The sequence below is a fragment of the Rattus norvegicus genome, chromosome 3, assembly GCF_036323735.1.
Source record: "Rattus norvegicus strain BN/NHsdMcwi chromosome 3, GRCr8, whole genome shotgun sequence".
In the NCBI taxonomy this organism is placed as follows: domain Eukaryota; kingdom Metazoa; phylum Chordata; class Mammalia; order Rodentia; family Muridae; genus Rattus; species Rattus norvegicus.
The window spans coordinates 51,886,926-51,911,521 of NC_086021.1; positions in this window are offsets into that span (position 1 = coordinate 51,886,926).

A 24,596-nucleotide genomic window follows, 5' to 3' on the forward strand; every position below is an offset into this window, starting at 1 on the left:
CCGATAGCACGCATGGGATTATTTCTATCTTTCTGTACCTGTTGAGGCCCGTTTTTTGACCAATTATATGGTCAATTTTGGAGAAAGTACCATGAGGAGCTGAGAAGAAGGTATATCCTTTTGCTTTAGGATAGAATGTTCTATAAATATCCGTTAAGGCCATTTGGCTCATGACTTCTCTTAGTCTGTCGACATCACTGTTTAATTTCTGTTTCCATGATCTGTCCATTGATGAGAGTGGGGTGTTGAAATCTCCCACTATTATTGTGTGAGGTGCAATGTGTGTTTTGAGCTTTAGTAAGGTTTCTTTTACGTATGTAGGTGCCCTTGTATTTGGGGCATAGATATTTAGGATTGATAGTTCATCTTGGTGGATTTTTCCTTTGATGAATATGAAGTGTCCTTCCTTATCTTTTTTGATGACTTTTAGTTGGAAATTGATTTTATTTGATATTAGAATGGCTACTCCAGCTTGCTTCTTCTGACCATTTGCTTGGAAAGTTGTTTTCCAGCATTTCACTCTGAGGTAGTGCTGTCTTTGTCTCTGAGGTGTGTTTCCTGTAGGCAGCAGAATGCAGGGTCCTCGTTGCGTATCCAGTTTGTTAATCTATGTCTTTTTATTGGGGAGTTGAGGCCATTGATATTGAGAGATATTAAGGAATAGTGATTATTGCTTCCCGTTATATTCATATTTGGATGTGAGGTTATGTTTGTGTGCTTTCATTCTCTTTGTTTTGTTGCCAAGACGATTAGTTTCTTGCGTTTCTAGTGAATAGCTTGCCTCCTTATGTTGGGCTTTACCATTTATTATCCTTTGTAGTGCTGGATTTGTAGAAAGATATTGTGTAAATTTGGTTTTGTCATGGAATATCTTGGTTTCTCCATCAATGTTAATTGAGAGTTTTGCTGGATACAGTAACCTGGGCTGGCATTTGTGTTCTCTTAGGGTCTGTATGACATCAGTCCAGGATCTTCTGGCCTTCATAGTTTCTGGCAAGAAGTCTGGTGTGATTCTGATAGGTCTGCCTTTATATGTTACTTGACCTTTTTCCCTTACTGCTTTTAATATTCTTTCTTTATTTTGTGCGTTTGGTGTTTTGACAATTATGTGATGGGAGGTGTTTCTTTTCTGGTCCAATCTATTTGGAGTTCTGTAGGCTTCTTGTATGTCTATGGGTATCTCTTTTTTTAGGTTAGGGAAGTTTTCTTCTATGATTTTGTTGAAGATATTTACTGGTCCTTTGAGCTGTGAGTCTTCACTCTCTTCTCTACCTATTATCCTTAGGTTTGATCTTTTCATTGAGTCCTGGATTTCCTGTATGTTTTGGACCAGTAGCTTTTTCCGCTTTACATTATCTTTGACAGTTGAGTCAATGATTTCTATGGAATCTTCTGCTTCTGAGATTCTCTCTTCCATCTCTTGTATTCTGTTGGTGAAGCCTGTATCTACAGCTCCTTGTCTCTTCTTTTGGTTTTCTATATCCAGGGTTGTTTCCATGTGTTCTTTCTTGATTGCTTCTATTTCCATTTTTAATTCCTTCAACTGTTTGATTGTGTTTTCCTGGAATTCTTTCAGGGATTTTTGTGTCTGCTCTCTATGGGCTTCTACTTGTTTATTTATGTTTTCCTGGAATTCTTTCAGGGATTTTTGTGTCTCCTCTCTATGGGCTTCTACTTGTTTATTTATGTTTTCCTGGAATTCTTTCAGGGATTTTTGCGATTCCTCTCTGTAGGCTTCTACTTGTTCTCTAAGTGAGTTCTTCACGTCTTTCTTGAAGTCTTCCAGCATCATGATCAAAAATGATTTTGAAACTAGATCTTGCTTTTCTGGTGTGTTTGGATATTCCATGTTTGTTTTGATGGGAGAATTGGGCTCCGATGGTGCCATGTAGTCTTGGTTTCTGTTGCTTGGGTTCCTGCACTTGCCTCTCGCCATCAGATTATCTCTAGTGTTACTTTGTTCTGCTATTTCTGACAGTGGCTAGACTGTCCTATATGCCTGTGTGTCAGGAGTGCTGTATACCTGTTTTCCTCTCTTTCAGTCAGTTATGGGGACAGAGTGTTCTGCTTTCGGGCGTGTAGTTTTTCCTCTCTACAGGTCTTCAGCTGTTCCTGTGGGCCTGTGTCTTGAGTTCACCAGGCAGCTTTCTTGCAGCAGAAAATTTGGTCTTACCTGTGGTCCCGAGGCTCAAGTTCGCTCGTGGGGTGCTGCCCACGGGCTCTCTGCAGCGGCAGCAACCAGGAAGACCTGTGCCGCCCCTTCCGGGAGCTTCAGTGCACCCGGGTTCCAGATGGTCTTTGGCTTTTTCTTCTGGCGTCCGAGATGTGTGTGCAGAGAGCAGTCTCTTCTGGTTTCTCAGGCTTGTCTGCCTCTCTGAAGGTTTAGCTCTCCCTCCCACGGTATTTGGGTGCAGAGAACTGTTTATCCGGTCTGTTTCCTTCAGGTTCCGGCAGTGTCTCAGGCAGGGGTCCTGCCGCTCCTGGGCCCTCCCCCATGGGAGCCCAGAGGCCTTATACAGTTTCCTCTTGGGCCAGGGATGTGGGCAGGGGTGAGCAATGTTGGTGGTCTCTTCTGCTTTGCAGCCTCAGGAGTGCCCACCTGACCAGGCGGTTGGGTCTCGCTCTCACCAATAATTTCTTTATTTACAACTTAACTGCACATTCAAATAACTTGATTCTTTCCAGAAATTATTCTAAGTCTCATTAAGATGCTTGCACTACTTAATCGATAACAATTATAAAGAGTTAATGTTTTATTGGTCCAATAAAAATAGGTAATGCATGATTAAGAATTTGACCAATGACAGTGAGGAATATGTATAGACAAAGAAATTCAAACACCAAGTTTCAAACCGGTTAGGGTGTAAAATGTGGCTTAGCATCTATCTTTCTTCTTTTATTTACTCCCATGGGAACTCCTATGATTAAAATTTCTCTGTACTGGAGTAATAGTTAAGCATATTATAGTGTCTTATTTTCAATTCATAATTTTCAAGGCTTTGAAAACCATGTTTTATTACTTTTCCCCTTTTATTGAATAGATTATTTTCTCATATAATACATCCTGATTATGTTTTCCCCTCCCTCTACTCCCCCCAATTATGTTTTGGTTTGTATAATGATAAATTATTGTATATCTGCTCTATTTGGTGAAACACCACCTAATTAATATTTAAAATATCATTACATAAAAATATAATATATTGTGCTTTAAAAAATCATAAAAGTATAATTAAGGAAAAATTTTGTCTCACTCGATTCACTATATTTTCTTGTTTCTTTCATTTCACTTTATGAAATTTTGTGTAGTGCAGTGTATGTGTATGTGTGTGAATGTGTATGTGTACCTGTATGTATAAATATATTATATGCCTTTGAATGAAAGACATTAATTCTGGGTAATTTCTTCTATCCTTTCTCAACTTACATTTTGAGACAGGGTCTCTCATTGAAGATGATTTGCTTAGCAATTTGGTTAGACTAGCTATTCCTGAGGTTTATCTTGTCTATACTTCCTCAGAACTGCCATTATTCCCTGATGCTGACCATCCAAGGTGAAGTACTTTTGCTTGTGAAAAAAAGTACTGAATCTGGTGACTGAGGTTCTCTTTTTTCATTTACTGTTTTTGATAAAGTATAAGAAGCATAAAAACTAAAAATTTATTTTGAGAATTTATTATTTTTATTCTACATTTTACATATCTACACTTACACATATGTGTGTGTACACAATAACGTATCTACTGAATCCAATTAATGATTCCCATATTTGCACATGCTTAGATTATGTACAATTAGGGTCTTACTAAGATGTGTATGGACATGTGCACAAACGCACACTCACAAACACACATGCACAGGGTTGGGGGTGGTGAGAGAGGGAGAGAGAGAGAGAGAGAGAGAGAGAGAGCGAGCTATGGAGATGGAAACAGAGACAGAGAGACACAGAGAGGGACATAGAAACAGACATCAGAGAGAGAGAGGGAAAGACAGAGAAGAGAGAAATAGAGACCAAACTGATTATCTCTCTCTAAGAAGGCATTGATTGTCTGTAGCTCCTTCTCTACAGGTAGAAAGCCTTACAGAATTTTCATCTATACATATTGCCAGGTTAATATATGTGGGTTTTGCATATCTTGTTTGGTCAGCCCTATTGCTAAGTGACTGTGGAATCAACATCCCTGTTCTGTATGGAAAAAACAAAAAAAAAAACCCTATTAAGCAGCATGTATCAATGTCCTTTGATTCTTACATGCTTTTGTCCACTTCCTCTGTGATGTTCCCTGAGTCTTGATGTAAGTGATATACATACTGACAAGGTGCCCCCTGGTCCCTTATTATCTGAACTTTTATGAGTTTAGCTTTTTTATGTGTTGTAGATCTCTCTACTGGTCTTTATTTGCTATACATTGAAGCTTCTTGGATAAGATATAAAAACTGCACTATCAATGGTTATAAAGAAGAAATTCATAAAAGAGAAACTATATTACTTAAGTAGGAGTAGGTTGTCCCAGACAGGACAAGAAAAAGCAGGAAATTACTTCCAAGAGGTAAGTCAGACAGACAAACGCTGTTTTTTTTTTTCCACCCTAGAATGAGCCCACAAAGTTCACAATACAATTGCAGGCTTTCAGGAGAATGTTATGCTTTCAAATATCAGTGAGCTGCAGAACTCAATACTATCTTGCTACATAAATTTCTTGCATTCATTTAGTGCTTAGAAATACAGGAGAGATTTCATTCTACAAATAGAACAGGCACCAAGACTAGCAAAGTCCAGAACAAGATGGTGCCATTGCTTAACTCTGCTAAACTTCTAACCATGGTCTTCAATTGTTCCATAAAATATAAAGGAGAGAAACAAAATTAAACTCATTTTATTTAAATTTAGCATGCCATGGATACTAAGTCCACATATAAACACTACCAAGAAATTCAACTCAACTGTAACCCAATATCCTTGACTCAAAAAATCTTAATAATATTCTTGTAAATTGTATTCAATAACATATTGAGGTCATGATCAATTTAAGTTTATTTGAGGAAGAAGGATGGAAGGTTATTTAACATACGTGAATCAATAAGGAAAGTTTAGCATGAAAATAGATTTAAGGAAGAAAATCACATGATAACCCTAATCAATGCAGAAGAAGCCTTTGACAAATATCAGCCCCTTTTCACAATAAAAATCCTGAAGAAATTAAGAATAGAAGAAATATACTTCAATCAAGTAATAAATATGTTTTACATACCTGTAGTTGACATTACTGAATTGGAAAAAATTAAGATCATTACTTCTACTGAAGGAATAGCCATTTAGAACCTGCCCCACATGTGGCCCATATATATAAAGCTACCAAAACTAGATAAGATTGATGAAGCTAAGAAGTGCATGCTGACAGGACCCGGATATAAATGCCTCCTGAGAGGCACAGCCAGAGCATGTCAAATATAGAGGGAAACACTAGTAGCAAACCATTAAACTGAGAACGGGATCCCTGTTGGAAGAATTACAGAAAGTATTGAAGGAGCTAAATGGGTTTGCAACCCATAAGAACAACAATGCCAACCAACCAGAGCTCCAGGGACTAAACCACTACTCAAAGACTATACATGGACTGACCCATGGCTCCAGCTACATATGTAGCAGAGGATGGCTTTGTTGGGCACCAATGGAAGGAGAAGCCCTTGGTCCTGCCAAGGTTGGACCCCCAAGTGTAGGAGAATGTCGGGTAGGGGGACAGGAAAGGGGGGTGGGTAGGTAAGAAATGGGATGGGGGCTTATGTCTTGGAAACCAGGAAAGGGAACAACATATGAAATGTAAATAAAATAATATCCAGTAAAAGAAAAAAAAGATAATTTCTTCTGAAATCTGAAAGGAATTGAATACCTATTATTCACTATTTTCTTTGAACTTTTAACTAAGGCACTAACAAGATAAAGACATAGAAAGAATAAAGAGAGTAACAGAATAAAGCAAATTACTATTTTAAAATAACAGAAATCTATACTTGTAGCTTACTTCCAGGATGTTCTTAGAATTGATAAACACATTTGGTGTGTATGATACAAATCAACATAAAATAGACACAGTTTTCTTTACCTATATCTTGTAGAGTAAAAAAAGTCATGAAAAATATCCCATTCCTAAAATCTTACAAACTACCACGAAATGTGAAATAACTAAAGAATCTCTCAAATGAAACAGTTAAGACAACAGAGTGAAAGATAGTTGAAGTGATTACAATATGAAAAGAATTCCTATCTCATGGGCCTACAAAAATTGTTATTCTAAAAATGGCTAAAATATCAAAAGTAATCTACAGATTTAATGCGACCCACTCAAAATACCACTAAATATCATTTTAAAATATCTAGAAAGAAAACAATCTTAAATTTTATATGAAATCAAAAAGGGTCATAAATGGCCAAAGCAGTTCTCAGCAGAAAGTACAACTTACAGAGTACTGAAAGGTCTGTTCTCAAATTACATTAGAGAGCCATTGAATAAAACAATAAAATAATAATAAAAGACCAAAAGGTAAACTCACAGCAATAACCATATTATTTTGACAAAGCTATTAAAAATATATCTAGCAGAAAAAATCGCTTTATGCAAATTTACATGATCAATAATTTAAGAGCCTGCATATTAAGCAAGCTACATAATTTCCTTATAGTCAGTATTCTCCAAAAAGGTACTGATTTGAAACTAACAAAAAGTCTTCCTTTTAATCTACTTTGCACTGTTCTTTCTTAGCTAGGATGCCCACAGTTCAGTATGATAGTTTTCCTTTATTGAACCAGGTATTCTGATATGACCTATGTCATTAGATGCAAACCCCTTTACAGAATGACAGACATCTTCATTTACATGAGGCTTATTGAAACCCAAGCATAAAGCCATGTCACTGTGTTTTCAAAACTAAATGAGACATACTGTTAGTATCAGCGTATCACCATATCGCACCATGACATGACGGTAACCGGAGTGTTGTCCAAAGTTTATGATATCCTAATTTATGAGATTAGGAAAAAAGAAAATATTTCTGGTCACTATTTATTCCGGTAATAGTGGATACTGTGCTAGTTTAATCTACCACTGAAAATATGTTCTAAATATTTGGTACATAGCTGATGATACTTTGTTAAGCACATTGTAAATTTGATGTCTTAACTTATCTTCTGTATTGAGATAAGAAATTCAATTCAGGAGGTAGATAACCAAGATTATACTGTTGTTTCTCTAGTCTCTGTTGTTGAATGTGTCTTCTAATCCATAAATTTACCATTGCTGTCATCATGATAGTACTTCTTCAGAGAGATCAAGTGGGAGTTTTTCAGTTCGGAAGAATAGTTTAATGATGGAACAAGAAATTAGGTACTGGTTGAGAGGTTTAAAGGTTCAATCTACTCACTTAACATGAAAGTTCGGGATCATTTATCAAATTTATCCACTAGATTCTCATTTTGGTTATGACACAAAAGCAGGGATATCACATCACTCAGAGGGAGTTTGGCAGGATGCTTGAAAGCAGGTACTCAAGTACACTTGTTCCATAATCCAATGACATACGAATCCACTCCTGAGAGTCATTCCCAAGGGAAATGATCTTTCTTTAATATAGCATTCTGATTCTATAAAACCAATTGAAAATTGAGGCTTCATCATGCTACTGCATTTATTCAAATTTTCACCAGAGTTTCAGATCTCTTGCTGGGACAAAAAACTTCTCTACTCTAGGACCGGGCACTTCCTGTGTTTACCTGGAGTCCCAAACCCGCGGATCCCAGCCCGCAGCAGATCTCTGCTCCCAAACCCCGTGGGAGAGAGACCTCAACGCCTGGTCAGGTGGGCACTCCTGAGACTGAAGAGCAGAAAAGACCAACAACACTGCCCACCCCTGGCCCAAGAGGAAACTGTATATGGCCTCTGGGTTCCCTTGGATAACGGCACAGCAGCAGCGGGTCCCCTGTGTCTGAGACACCGCGGGAACCTGAAGGGGCTGACCGGATAAACAGTTCTCTGCACCCAAATCCCGTGGGAGGGAGAGCTAAACCTTCAGAGAGGCAGACACGCCTGGGAAACCAGAAGAGACTGCACTCTGCACACATCTCTGACACCAGAGGAAAACACCAAAGGCCATATGAAACCCTGGTGCACAGAAGCTCCTGGAAAGGGCAGCGCAGATCTTCCTGGTTGCTGCCGCCGCTGAGAGCTTCTAGGCAGCACCCCATGAGCAAACTTGAGCCTAGGGACCACAGGTAAGACCAACTTTTCTGCTGCAAGAGACCTGCCTGGTGAAATCAAGACACAGGCCCACAGGAACAGCTGAAGACCGGTAGAGAGGAAAAACTACATGCCCGAAAGGAGAACACTCTGTCCCCATAACTGGCTGAAAGAAAACAGGAAAACAGGTCTACAGCACTCCTGACACACAGGCTTATAGGACAGTCGAGCCACTGTCAGAAATAGCAGAACAAAGTAACACTAGAGATAATCTGGTGGCGAAAGGCAAGCGCAGGAACCCAAGCAACAGAAACCAAGACTACATGGCATCACCGGAGCCCAATTCTCCCACCAAAGCAAACACGGAATATACAAACACACCAGAAAAGCAAGATCTAGTTTCAAAATCATACTTAATCATGATGCTGGAGGACTTCAAGAAAGACGTGAAGAACTCCCATAGAGAAACACAGGAAAACATTAATAAACAAGTAGAAGCCTACAGAGAGGAATCGCAAAAATCCCTGAAAGAATTCCAGGAAAACACAATCAAACAGTTGAAGGAATTAAAAATGGAAATAGAAGCAATCAATAAAGAACACATGGAAACAACCCTGGATATAGAAAACCAAAAGAAGAGACAAGGAGCTGTAGATACGAGCTTCACCAACAGAATACAAGAGATGGAAGAGAGAATCTCAGGAGCAGAAGATTCCATAGAAATCATCGACTCAACTGTCAAAGATAATGTAAAGCGGAAAAAGCTACTGATCCAAAACATACAGGAAATCCAGGACTCAATGAGAAGATCAAACCTAAGGATAATAGGTAGAGAAGAGAGTGAAGACTCCCAGCTCAAAGGACCAGTAAATATCTTCAACAAAATCATAGAAGAAAACTTCCCTAACCTAAAAAAAGAGATACCCATAGGCATACAAGAAGCCTACAGAACTCCAAATAGATTGGACCAGAAAAGAAGCACCTCCCGTCACATAATAGTCAAAACACCAAACGCACAAAATAAGGAAAGAATATTAAAAGCAGTAAGGGAAAAAGGTCAAGTAACATATAAAGGCAGACCTATCAGAATCACACCAGACTTTTCGCCAGAAACTATGAAGGCCAGAGGATCCTGGACTGATGTCATACAGACCCTAAGAGAAAACAAATGCCAGCCCAGGTTACTGTATCCTGCAAAACTCTCAATTAACATAGATGGAGAAACCAAGATATTCCATGACAAAACCAAATTTACACAATATCTTTCTACAAATCCAGCACTACAAAGGATAATAAATGGTAAAGCCCAACATAAGGAGGCAAGCTATACCCTAGGAAAAGCAAGAAACTAATCGTCTTGGCAACAAAACAAAGAGAAGAAAAGCACACAAACATAACCTCAAATCCAAATATGATTATACCAGGAAGCAATAATCACTATTCCTTAATATCTCTCAATATCAATGGCCTCAACTCCCCAATAAAAAGACATAGATTAACAAACTGGATACGCAACAAGGACCCTGCATTCTGCTGCCTACAGGAAACACACCTCAGAGACAAAGACAGACACTACCTCAGAGTGAAATGCTGGAAAACAACTTTCCAAGCAAATGGTCGAAAGAAGCAAGCTGCAGTAGCCATTCTAACATCAAATAAAATCAATTTTCAACTAAAATTTATCAAAAAAGATAAGGAAGGACACTTCATATTCATCAAAGGAAAAATCCACCAAGATGAACTATCAATCCTAAATATCTATGCCCCTAATACAAGGGCACCTACATACGTAAAATAAATCTCACTAAAGCTCAAAACACACATTGTACCTCACACAATAATAGTAGGAGATTCCAACACCCCACTCTTATCAATGGACAGATCATGGAAACAGAAATTAAACAGTGATGTCGACAGACTAAGAGAAGTCATGAGCCAAATGGCCTTAACGGATATTTATAGAACATTCTATCCTAAAGCAAAAGGATATACCTTCTTCTCAGCTCCTCATGGTACTTTCTCCAAAATTGACCATATAATTGGTAAAAAAACGGGCCTCAACAGGTACAGAAAGATAGAAATAATTCCATGGGTGCTATCAGACCACCACGGCCTAAAGCTTGTCTTCAATAACAATAAGGGAAGAACGCCCACATATACGTGGAAATTGAACAATGGTCTACTCAATGATAACCTGGTCAAGGAAGAAATAAAGAAAGAAATTAAAGACTTTTTAGAATTTAATGAAAATGAAGGTACAACATACCCAAACTTATGGGACACAATGAAAGCTGTGCTAAGAGGAAAAGTCATAGCGCTGAGTGCCTGCAGAAAGAAACAGGAAAGAGCATATGTCAGCAGCTTGACAGCACACCTAAAATCTCTAGAACAAAAAGAAGCAAATACACCCAGGAGGAGTAGAAGGCAGGAAATAATCAAACTCAGAGCTGAAATCAACCAAGTAGAAACAAAAAAGACCATAGAAAGAATCAACAAAACCAAAAGTTGGTTCTTTGAGAAAATCAACAAGATAGATAAATCCTTAGCCAGACTAATGAGAGGACACAGAGAGTGTGTCCAAATTTACAAAATCAGAAATGAAAAGGGAGACATAACTACAGATTCAGAGGAAATTCAAAAAATCATCAGATCTTACTATAAAAGCCTATATTCAACAAAACTTGAAAATCTTCAGGAAATGGACAATTTCCTAGACAGATACCAGGTACCAAAGCTAAATCAGGAACAGATAAACCAGTTAAACAACCCCATAACTCCTAACGAAATAGAAGCAGTCATTAAAGGTCTCCCAACCAAAAAGAGCCCAGGTCCAGATGGGTTTAGTGCAGAATTCTATCAGACCTTCATAGAAGACCTCATACCAATATTATCCAAACTATTCCACAAAATTGAAACAGATGGAGCCCTACCAAATTCCTTCTATGAAGCCACAATTACTCTCATACCTAAACCACACAAAGACCCAACAAAGAAAGAGAACTTCAGACCAATTTCCCTTATGAATATCGACACAAAAATACTCAATAAAATTCTGGCAAACCGAATCCAAGAGCACATCAAAACAATCATCCACCATGATCAAGTAGGCTTCATCCCAGGCATGCAGCAATGGTTTAATATACGGAAACCCATCAACGTGATCAATTATATAAACAAACTGAAAGAACAAAACCACATGATCATTTCATTAGATGCTGAGAAAGCATTTGACAAAATTCAACACCCCTTCATGATAAAAGTCCTGGAAAGAATAGGAATTCAAGGCCCATATCTAAACATAGTAAAAGCCATATACAGCAAACCAGTTGCTAACATTAAACTAAATGGAGAGAAACTTGAAGCAATCCCACTAAAATCAGGGACTAGACAAGGCTGCCCACTCTCTCCCTACTTATTCAATATATTTCTTGAAGTTCTAGCCAGAGCAATCAGACAACAAAAGGAGGTCAAGGGGATACAGATCGGAAAAGAAGAAGTCAAAATATCACTATTTGCAGATGATATGATAGTTAATTTATGTGATCCCAAAAGTTCCACCAGAGAACTACTAAAGCTGATAAACAACTTCAGCAAAGTGGCTGGGTATAAAATTAACTCAAATAAATCGGTAGTCTTCCTCTACACAAAAGAGAAACAAGCCAAGAAAGAAATTAGGGAAACGACACCCTTCATAATAGACCCAAATAATATAAAGTACCTCGGTGTGACTTTAACCAAGCAAGTAAAAGATCTGTACAATAAGAACTTCAAGACACTGAAGAAAGAAATTGATGAAGACCTCAGAAGATGGAACGATCTCCCATGCTCATGGATTGGCAGGATTAATATAGTAAAAATGGCCATTTTACCAAAAGCGATCTACAGATTCAATGCAATCCCCATCAACCAATCCAATTCTTCAAAGAGTTAGACAGAACAATTTGCAAATTCATCTGGAATAACAAAAATCCCAGGATAGCTAAAGCTATCCTCAACAATAAAAGGACTTCAGGGGGAATCACTATCCCTGAACTCAAACAGTATTACAGAGCAATAGTGATAAAAACTGCATGGTATTGGTACAGAGACTGACAGACAGACCAATGGAATATAACTGAAGACCCAGAAATGAACCCACACACCTATGGGCACTTGATTTTTGACAAAGGAGCCAAAACCATCCAATGGAAAAAAGATAGCATTTTCAGCAAATGGTGCTGGTTCAACTGGAGGTCAATATGTAGAAGAATGCAGATTGATCCATGCTTATCACCCTGTACAAAGCTTAAGTCCAAGTGGATCAAGGACCTCCACATCAAACCAGATACACTCAAACTAATAGAAGAAAAACTAGGGCAGCATCTCGAACACATGGGCACTGGAAAAATTTTCCTGAACAAAACACCAATGGCTTATGCTCTAAGATCAAGAATCGACAAATGGGATCTCATAAAACTGCAAAGCTTCTGTAAGGCAAAGGACACTGTGGTTAGGACAAAACGGCAACCAACAGATTGGGAAAAGATCTTTACCAATCCTACAACAGATAGAGGCCTTATATCCAAAATATACAAAGAACTCAAGAAGTTAGACCGCAGGGAGCAAATAACCCTATTAAAAATGGGGTTCAGAGCTAAACAAACAATTCTCAGCTGAGGAATGCCGAATGGCTGAGAAACACCTAAAGAAATGTTCAACATCTTTAGTCATAAGGGAAATGCAAATCAAAACAACCCTGTGATTTCACCTCACACCAGTGAGAATGGCTAAGATCAAAAACTCAGGTGACAGCAGATGCTGGCGAGGATGCGGAGAAAGATGAACACTCCTCCATTGTTGGTGGGATTGCAGACTGGTACAACCATTCTGGAAATCAGTCTGGAGGTTCCTCAGAAAATTGGACATTGAACTGCCTGAGGATCCAGCTATACCTCTCTGGTATATACCCAAAAATGCCTCAACATATAAAAAAGACACGTAGTCCACTATATTCATCACAGCCTCATTTATAATAGCCAGAAGCTGGAAAGAACCCAGATGCCCTTCAACAGAAGAATGGATACAGAAAATGTGGTACATCTACACAATGGAATATTACTCAGCTATCAAAAACAATGACTTTATGAAATTTGTAGGCAAATGGTTGGAACTGGAAAATATCATCCTGAGTGAGGTAACACAGTCACAGAAAAACACACATGGTGTGCACTCATTGATAAGTGCCTATTAGCCCAAATGCTTGAATTACCCTAGATGCCTAGAACACATGAAACTCAAGACGGATGATCAAAATGTGAACGCTTCACTTCTTCTTTAAAAGGGGAACAAGAATACCCTTTGCATGGAATAGAGAGGCAAAGATTAAAACAGAGACAGAAGGAACACCCATTCAGTGCCTGCCCCACATGTGGCCCATACATATACAGCCACCCAATTAAACAAGATGGATGAAGCAAAGAAGTGCAGGCAGACAGGAGCTGGATGTAGATCTCTCCTGAGAGAAACAGCCAGAATACAGCAAATACAGAGGGAAATGCCAGTAGCAAACCACTGAACTGAGAACAGGACCCCCATTGAAGGAATCAGAGAAAGAACTGGAAGAGCTTAAAGGGGCTCGAGACCCCATATGAACAACAATGTCAACCAACCAGAGCTTCCAGTGACTAAGCCACTACCTAAAGACTATACATGGACTGACCCTGGACTCTGACCTCATAGGTAGCATTGAATATCCTAGTAAGATCACCAGTGGAAGGGGAAGCTCTGTGTCCTGTTAAGACTGAACCCCCAGTGAACGTGATTGTTGGGGGGAGGGCGGCAATGGGGGGAGGGTGGGGAGGGGAACACTCATAAAGAAGGGGAGGGGGAGGGGTTATGGGGATGTTTGCCCGGAAACCGGGAAAGGGAATAACATTCGAAATGTAAATAAGAAATACTCAAGTTAGTAAAAAAAAAAAAAAAGATGGTAAAAAAAAAAAAGAATGTGGAGGATATCATGGCTGGTGACATTGACATGGAGATGTCCATGGTTTTCCTTACACCTCGCAGAGTGGGCTGAAACATTTCTGAAGTCCACCCCAGAACTATGAAAGCCTGTGATTAAGAATTTCCAGTGAACTTGCCTCTTGTCTGATCATCCAAGAAACTCTGGACTCATGAAGGAATGCAGGTTGCAGTGGATCAAGAGATTGGGTTTCCTCTGGTTCAGGCTTCCTTCATTTTGGGTTACTTTCAATGGCCCATGGCTTACATAGGGGATGTAGTATGATATTGGGGGCTGGGGCAGACTCTAGATTTTGTCCACTTTGGGAAAAGACAGGCCTGGGGAAATAGACATGGTTGTGGACCCCCAAGTGCCCAAGAGCAATGGTGCTGGTGTTGGTGAATTGTCAGCAAGCATGAGGGTGTGGGGCTAAGAACAATGCAGGTCTTGTGGAATACATCCTGACAGGCAGGTTTGCTGAGAGACAATAAATCCAGCTCCCGTGGTTCTTGAAGGTCAATAAACATATGATTGTCATAAAAAACAAAACAAAACAAAAAGAAAAAAACAAAAAAAAAAACTTCTCTAAGCATCTGCTTCTTTAACTTTCCATCAAGTCCATCCTGAAGTGATTGATGAGTCAAGTTTATATATTCCCACTTTGCCACTTACCCCTGTGAGAAAACATGGAATTCTAAAGTTCACATTCTCCATTGTTTCACCCTGTCTCTCAATTGTAGTGTCTGTTTCTTCGTCATGAAGCTCTCACTTCTCTGGGCCTTTCATCCCCATGCCCACTTCTTCCGATGTACATTTTCTCTGCCTTGTCCATCCATGTTTCAATTTTTACAGTTGAGACCATCCACATTTTCATTGTATACAGCCCCTGGGTTATCATAAATTTAGATTTATTTATTTTTAGTAATGTTCCTCCATATGCCGTGGAATAACACTGTGTCATGAAAGTCTCTTCCCCATCATTGCTTTCAGAATGTTCTTCACACGGAGACACCATCTACTGTGTAAAGCTCCATATCACCTACTTTCAACTAAACCTATGAACAGTGTGGGATTTTCAAGCATGTTAATACTGACACTTAATCTTTTGCTGAATGTTACTATGCCCTTTACCCTCACATAGCTAGGGTGCTGTGAGACATGATAAGTCTATTTAGTTGGTCACATAAATCTGGCTATAATACATGGTGGAATTTCAGACTTCTCAGCTGCACTCTTCAAAGGCTATTTTTGGGAAGCAGGTTTCTCTTGAGATGACACGCTGATTCCATAATTGTAAATTTAGTGTTCTCTAAATGCAGCCCTCCTTTTCTGCAATTTATTCTGTATAGTCTCACTTTGTCTTCTGTTTTATAGCACAATGAATAATTGTTCTCTACTGAAGTCTGCCTTAGTAATCAAGCTTTGTAGCAGCCAAAGACCTGATCGTCATCACACTTCTAGAGGGCTTGCAGGGGTGGGACACGAGGAAATAGGTGTCTTGTTACAAGATGACACTCAAGGAAATCACAAGCAGATCGTCATGCTTTATGGACTAGCTTCTCTAACAAAGTCTTAATTGTTGGCCCAGATATTCTTTTTAGACATTAGGTTTGCCTATATAAACCATCTCAACTTTTCTACTCTCAGTCGTTCACTCCTGGTGCCTCTGTTTCCAAGCCCTATCCTTGCTTTGCACACCATATAGAACCTTGGTCTATATTGATTCAGTTACCTATAGTGATAGATCTTCTATCTTGTTCAGTGATATATCAATGAGGGCAATATATAGTATGTGAACTTATTCTAAGGACACTGTATTGCTATGATTTTCAAAAATAAGTAGGTAACAGATATAAATACATCGCTTTCTTTTCACATGGCAATGAAGTTAGGTATGTGCTCCCACATTAAACCTGGTCATTTAAATTGTTCTGCCCTTCACACTGGATTTGTATCTGTGATGGGTATTTCTGGTTGTTAAGTTGAATATATCTGGAATAAACTACATTCAAAAAATGGAGAGTACACCTGTAATCCAAGTCTTGAGGTTGGAAGACAGGCTTTTGATCCTGATCTTAAGCCACAATGACCTCGAAAGCTTATGTCCAGCCAGGGTGGTACACACCTTTAATCCAAGTGGACAGAGGCAAGCAGATCTGAGTTCAAGGACAGTCTGGAACAGAGCAGGTTTCAAAGTAATGACAAGCTTAGATAATACACAGCTTTAATTTGGGCCATACCTTCTGCTGGAGGCCTATATAACAACAGTAGAGGAAGAAAATGTTCATTTTTTCTTTGCCTACTTGCACTTACTTGCCAGGGCAATCTATTGTAGTGTACTTCTTCAGGATTCCAGCTTACCCAGAAGATGAGCTAAAATACATAGCCTCAATGAACTGAGGTACTATTAGATTGGACTTCCCATACACAGCTAGCCATTGTTGGTTAGTAGATCAACAGACTGTAAGTCATTCCAATAAATTCCCTTTATAGAGACATTATAAGTTCTGTGACTCCAGAGAACCCTGACTAGTACAGTATCTGCCTGTGTAGTTTCAAAATTAATTGTAATAAAACAGAAGTCTGGGGCCAAAATGTCAGTGTGCTCAGGATGCTGATGTCACAGCTAAAGAACTATTCAAATTGCAAACTTTGGGAAGTGCTACCTATTGTAAACTTACATATTGTGAGGAGCAATGTAGAGTTACAGCTGGATTGAGTTACAGAATCATTTGCCATCTAGTTTTGTCTCAGGAACAATTGTACTCAGTACACTGTCTTGATTTTATTAGGGCTGTTAACAACTAGGTGCAGACCGTCAAAAGTATTTTATTCAAAGATGTTTCTCCCAACATTACATGACTTCTCTGCTTATGCTATTTGCCTTTTATTAATGGCAAGTTCTTTTCCTTCAATCGTTTGCCATTCCTTTGCAGATGATTTGTATCACAGCAGCCTCCTTAACTATCAAAACTTCCTATGCCCTGCAACATACACATCTGGTGACATGTGCATGAATTTGAAATATCAGCCATCTAAAATTCCAGTGTTTGCAACACTGTATACAGCGAAGAACTGGACAAAGATGACAATTGTGTTTCACTCCTCAATAAGTCTATTTCCAAATTATCCTGCATTTAAAAAGAATCTTCCAGAAAACTATCAGTATGAATTCTACTGAGAAACCTCTATTTCCTTTAACAATCCTCGTGAGAATGCAGAAAGGAAGTCTTTATAAGCAAAGCATCTAAAGCATTATTTTTCTAGTTAAGTTCCCCTTTCCCTTTCCCTCTCCTCTTTGTTTTCTTTCCTTTCCATATTTCTCTGGATATATGGCATTAAAATGTCACAAATTAGTAGCATATTCTTGAAAAAAGATATGATTTTCTCTAGAAAAACACATTTTAAAAAACACATTTTACAAAAGAAGAATTATGTCTATTCTGTACAAAGTTGATTTATATAACTTCAACAAGCAGACATGTGAAGACACAATGTCTTCTGAGGCGAGAGAAATGTTGAAGAGCACCAGAAAGCAAACTCCATCAACACGTTATGAAAACGGCAAAATATGATGTTGGGCTGTTCGTAAGTCATACCTTTAAGAGACACTGCAAGACAGATTTCATTGTCATGTATTAATCTTTTATAATAAAAGTAGAAGCTTTATAAAATATGTATTAAACACCATTAGGTAATGTTGCTATTTTCACTTCTTTTGACTACACAATTAAGTCTTAGGAAGATTTACAAACCTTATTACCATTTCCCAACACATTTCTAATAAAGTCTCATATTTGTTTGCATGATCTATGTGGAAAAAAATGTCTGCAAGGTTTCAAAGCTAAAGAAAAATGTGTGAGGAAGACAAAAATATAAACGATCAATTTGAAAATGTTTTTGGACTGGCATTAAACTAGAGAAATCTCTTTAATTTTTCAAAGGGTTGTTCACTAGGACTTGTCTTAAATTTAAATATATATATATAATTTGTAAAAGCATAAATGAGACATATTAAGAGTTTCAGTATGTTCACTAACAGTCAAACTGGGTTTCAATATCAAAAACTGTAACATGGGTTTTGTAGTCAATATGTATATATTCAAATATTAACTCCTGTATTTCATGGGTAAGTGATAATGCTAAATATTTTATGTGAGCTGAGCCAGGGATCTTTTATGAATAAAATGAGACATTCAATTCTGTCCATAAAATGATTGATATGTGGATTATAGGAATATAAGTAAGTGCATGCAAGTCTCAGAAAAATGTCCACTGCATTTATTTTATTTTAAATATATAACATAGCATTCACCATTATTTTAATATGATTTTTACTTTTGATAATCTAATCTGGATGATTTCCTGTCATCATTCCTGAAACTAAAATTTTTATTATAGAATTATTCAACTTACATTTGTTTCTTCCCAAATACCAACCACACCTCACCTCTCCCCATATACTTCCTATAGATTGACTCTGATTACTTAGTTCTAATGTTTGTCTCTATATGTCTTAGGACACCTCAGTGTGATGAAATCCTAGGACACCTCAGTGTGATGAAATCTTACTGTTCACACTAACCTGGTTCGTTTCAGTCTGGCTCCCAATTGGTAGTGCCTGTTTCTCCATTATGAAGCTCTTCCAACCTGTCCTCTGAACTTTACATCCCCATGAACACTTCATCCCCATGAACACTTCTCAGTCCACTCTCTGATTAACAAGTTTATTTTTCTTAGCCTTGTACACCCCTGTTTCATTTATCACAGTTGACACTTTCCCCTCTTTTGCTATATACTGACTCTGAGTCATGATAAGTTTGGACTTTTATTTATTTAGAGCAATGTTCCCTCATATCAAAAAAAATAACACTACGACAGTTGAAGACTCTAGCCTAGGTCATTTCACATCGCTGCCTTCAGAATGTTCTACACATGGAGACACCATTTACTCTGTAAACTTCCAATAACAAAGCGAAGCTTTTCATAGAACAGCTTCACTGTATTTTATCAGCAAAATTCAGTTTACTTACTTTTCCTCTCTGATATCAGTTCCTATAAATTCAGACAACTGCTCTTTGTAATGTGATATATTGACTAATTTGTAAGTCATACAAACTATATCCACGCAAACTTTTCCGCACATGGATAATTTCTTAGAAATGGAGAATTGAGTTTTATTCACTTTTGATACACTTTTGTAGACTATGCTCTAGGAAAATAAGAAACACTCAACAAATCATGTTGATGAATGAATTATGCTGCTTTCTTTCAGCCTATTCCCACACAGCTTCCAAATAAGCGTTCATGAATTAATTGAAAATGAGATAGTATTGAGAGTTAACTGCTTCTTATCGTGCATAGCATTTCATATCTTAGGTATCAATTACCACTTTTTTTTTCATAGTAAGTCATAAACTTGTATTTTCCCAATGAAAAATTTATTATATTTAGAAAATCTAGAATATTACTCAGAAATATGCTTACAAAATATTTACAGAATAACTAGTATGACTAAGTAGTGATTGATTTGAAGAAATCTTTCAAATGGTGAGCTACATTTTCATGAAAAGTCTTATATGTCATTCTTTCTCAAGTCAAACTTTTCATGAAGCCACAACTTGAGTTTAGATGCCTATATTTAATAAAACTGAAGGTCAATAAGCTGCTATAAATTTTCAAGTGCTTTTCATCCTTCTCTGTAGAAGGTAGTTCTTCACATATACTCACTGCAAAGGGGAATTCCAAAAGTATTTCTCCAGAAACAGGAGGCCAACTCCAGTGTTTAGCTATTCTGATCTATTAAAGTCACTCTCCACAGAGATGTGCAACGATGGGCTATGGTAAAGGTGTCCTGCCATCAACAAGTTTGTGTGTCCTCTGATCCTCATGCACATCAATACTCTTTGGCATTGTTTCTGGAAACTGAAAGCTGATTTTACTGTCAAACTGCTGCTGCTGAAAACATTCAATTAGGGAAAGTGGCCTGAAGACACACAGAAAATGCATGGAGACATGCCCAGGAGATTTTGTTTTTATTATTGCAAAAATGTTTAACCTTGGTTTTTATCCATGACCCTTATTTCATGTCAAATTTGAGTTGATTTTGTGAGAAAGTGGTAAACAAGTGGAATACGTGTCATATAATAGGACATTAGACAATATTCACAACTAAAAATATTTTTTAAAATAATGACATAATTAAGATAAATATATAAACATCTTATTTAAAGTATTCTATTAAGTGTTTTCAATTTATATGCTAGGACAGTTATATTTCATAAAACACTCCTTTTTTCTACACATTATTTACATACAACTTGTGATTCTCTATTCACTTTTTAAGTGTTTATTGTTTCCTTACCAAAACACCATTCTGATAATGATGCATTTAAAATAATCTGAACCTCTAATCCATCAAGTATATTTTAATGGGGAAATAAACAAGAAAAAATATGTAAAATATGCCGGATTTCTAATTCTCAAGGACCAGCTTTAAATTTATATCAGTGTAGTAAAAAACATCATTCTATTTCCAATCTTAAAGCTCAAACAGTATGTGATTCACTGAATATGTCTTGTTCCTTAATTTTCACAAACCCTTTAGCTGTTTTTGAGTCCCTTCCTTTCAACCCTGCCTCTCCAGCCCCTGAACCCTCTCCTCCTCTAACTATTATTCTCTCTAAATGATTTGTGTTTCGCTGGCAGCTCCATGCTAAGGGAAGTAATATATCCCGATGAGCCATTAAGCACTGTACGACAGACATTAAGAGGGTGATATAGGCATGATTTCAATCATGCAGAGGAAAACTATTCTTGCTTTAAGAAGGAACAGTGCCAGGGAGCTTAACCCACTCCGGTCTCTGTCATTATATCACTGGATTCAAATTTGAGGTTGTCAGAAGAATTAACATGTCTACTCCAACAAGGCAATGACCATAATGCTTATCATCAGAGATATGTTTCATCACCACAGGGAAGAAGGGTAAGAGTGGAATGTGTCATATTGCAAAGAACCTACATACAAATCAAGAAGAAATGGGTTGGTGATCTTGAAAATATGCTAAAAAAAAGTTAGGTCTTTTTTTTTTTTTTTTGGCAGCTGCGAGAGGTAGTTTGAAATTTTGATTACACAAAAGCCATTATGGTTTCCAGGATTTGCTAGAATCTCCAAATTCATGTGCTTTCAGTAGCTGCTTAATTACCACTACATAAAATATGAGAAGATTTCATCTCTGAAATATATATGTGATCTATTTTATACTTCTAAATGACATACCCAAATGTGTATTTGAAGGAGATAAGAGACCAATTAATGTGAGAAATTGAATGCCAAATATAAAATCAGAATTTGTATGCTTTAATTTTATATTATTGAGAAGTGTATATAATACAAGGTTGTTTTAGCTGCACCATACATATTGTCTGTTTATTAAAACTGGATATTTAAATAAAATGTATCAAGTCATATAATTTATGTATACCTGATATGAATTTAATATATATCATATGCTATGATTTTACTTGTATTATGTATGTATGTGTGAGTGTGAAATCATTAATAAATTTTTTCAACAAATCAAATGTTTACACAGCTTTTCACATGCAAATTCTTGGTAGTGAAGTATTTACATTTTATAGTTACAAAATAGAAATTAAGAGTGAAAATTTAAATTCTATAAAAATATAATTTTTATCTTGCTAGTGACAGTTTATACTAGTTACTCATAAAAATTTTATTCAACATAGGTCTATTGTTTTTTGAAAGTATAACATATATTTCATATTTTTTCTTTGTAACCTGAGTCCATAATTAATAACAGCAATTACTTGAACTTGAAGATCCTGGAGACTGTGGAATTATGAAAGACCATTGACTGCTAAATGAAATAACACTGAGCCCATTCTGCTTTAAAGATCTGGTCTCCTAAATCTCTCATCTAGTGTTCCTTGTCTTCTTGCATACTGTGAAAAGTTTCCAGTTGCCACTGCATTGCTGCAGTCAGTCCATTCTTCTACGATGATCAGTAACAGGAAGCAATATGATGTTAGAAAACACAAGCACGTCACATCAGAATTAGTGTAACCTGAAAATATAGATACTACAAGTTTTGCAGTACCTAAAGTATTTAAAGGTTCTTTTGAAAATGTATTGAACAAATCATTTTACTCTCTAATGCTGTGTATGTGTCTGCATATGCACATGTTTGTGAAAGGATTACTACTTTAATGTATTTTCAATAAAAATAGACATAATTCTTTAAACTCACACATATGCACATGCATACACACATGCACACACACACACACACACACAAATACAATGAAACAGTAGTCATCAGTATCCTAAGAGATGGGTGTGATCAGAATGTTCTTACATTTCCAATTTTGATGTTTTGACATTTGTAGATGTGGGGGAGACATTTTTGAATGCCCTTAACACAAACGTAATGTAGGAGAAGACAAGTAGAAGCAACAGGCACCCTCAAAGAGAATCTGAATGCAAAACTGAAGAAAAATATGTAAGTGAAATTTTAGTGCAAGCAAGAGAACATAACGAGAAATTAGTATCTTGAATTTTATGCATGGACCGTTGTTTACGACCATCAAATTCACTTGGGAGCATGTTAGAATCATAGATCTAAATATTCTACTTCACATCTACTAAATTGATATCTTCATTTCTGCAAGCACACTCACTGGCCTATGTATGGTCTAACATTCGAGAAGTATTTCTATATTCTATCATTGTGGATTTATTCTGACTATGAATACTCTTGAGTTACGAGACAGAAACTCCCCAAGTCATAATAGATGCGTACAAAACAGAACATGGTGTAGGAGTGTATGAACTAAAAATCCACATATCTTAACTATGTATCAAGAATCTGAAAATGTAGACTGGAGACACTGTTGGAAAACTGATGAGCCACTCCTCATATATCCTACTGCTAAATTCTTGATATTTTAGTTTGGACATTTTTCTTGAATATTATTTTGAATATTAACATTAAAATAAAACCTAATAAAAGACCATGTCATTTCTCTAAATTCTACTATACTTAAAAAGCCATAGCTATACATTTTCTAGACAATTTCTTTGGTATCAATTTTCTTCATTAAACTCCTATGTAGGGTTATTGGTAGACCTAAGTTGTTTGTTTAAAACAGACTATAACATAGCATTACTCATCTTTAACTCATTACAACAATAACCTACAGTAATCAAATCATTAATACAAATGATCTGTTTGTGTCCATTTTGGAGACGAGTCTAGTACTAATGAGCTCCAAGCCATCAGGCTCAGGAAAAGGCTATTATCAAGTTGGAAGCACATGAAAAAATAAAACCAGCCTACTCATGGCCAGAACGAAAATGGAAGAAAACGTAATATTCTTAGGTTCTCAAACTCTACTAGAGTATGTGACTTCAGTAACCATACTTCTGTTAGCATGTGGGCTTCTGAGTGACATTCATGATACAAAGCCATCAAACTTCCTGTATCACATAGCCACAGCCTCTCTGACCATATATAGCAGATCATCTTCGCCACATAGGCATGGATGCAACAATTGCACGAATGATCTCCCAAGGTAGCTGGGATTGAGAGAATATGGGCACTTTCCCGTGGATAGGCCACAATGTTGGAGTACTTTTACTTTTTCTGAACTTCTGTTTTTAAACTGTAGAAAATTGTGGAAAGTATAGCTGTTGATGTAATTATGAACAGTGAAAGAATATGGGTTAAATACAATTATTGCATCCTTGACAGTAATGTTCTCTATACATTTTCTATAGTCTTTTACAGTAGACTTTAATATTAGTCTTGAAATCATATAGAAGAAAAGACACAAGAAAAAATGGCAGCCAAACTGCCTTAAGTCAATTAAAACTATGAAGATGTTATAGTTTTTCTATAGGATGGCAGAGAGGGCGAACATCAGAGTGTAGATGAGCTTAAAAAACAGGTGCAGACGAAGAAGGGAAAGAGGAAGCAGATGAAGCCTATACTTACTGGTAATAAGAGATCATTCAATTCAGCCCAAATATTGTATGGTATTAAAAAATGTGTACAAGCTCAAAAACACCATCACCAAGAATTAATAATGAATTTTAATGAAGATTTCACCCTCCCTCTACTTTGAATTTTGGTGTTCACCATTATGAACATTACAGGGACGAATGACTGTGGTATAAGGAGCTTGGAACCATTTGAATCAGTGGAAATTCTACCCTACTTAACTGCAATATTTAAAACTCACCATGGGGAATATAAAAATAACAAACACTATAACCCAAGTATCAGTGATTCTGATGACCTCAAAAATGTATTCTAAAACTGTACATTTTTGATAGGATTCACTTACCACTATAAAGTGGA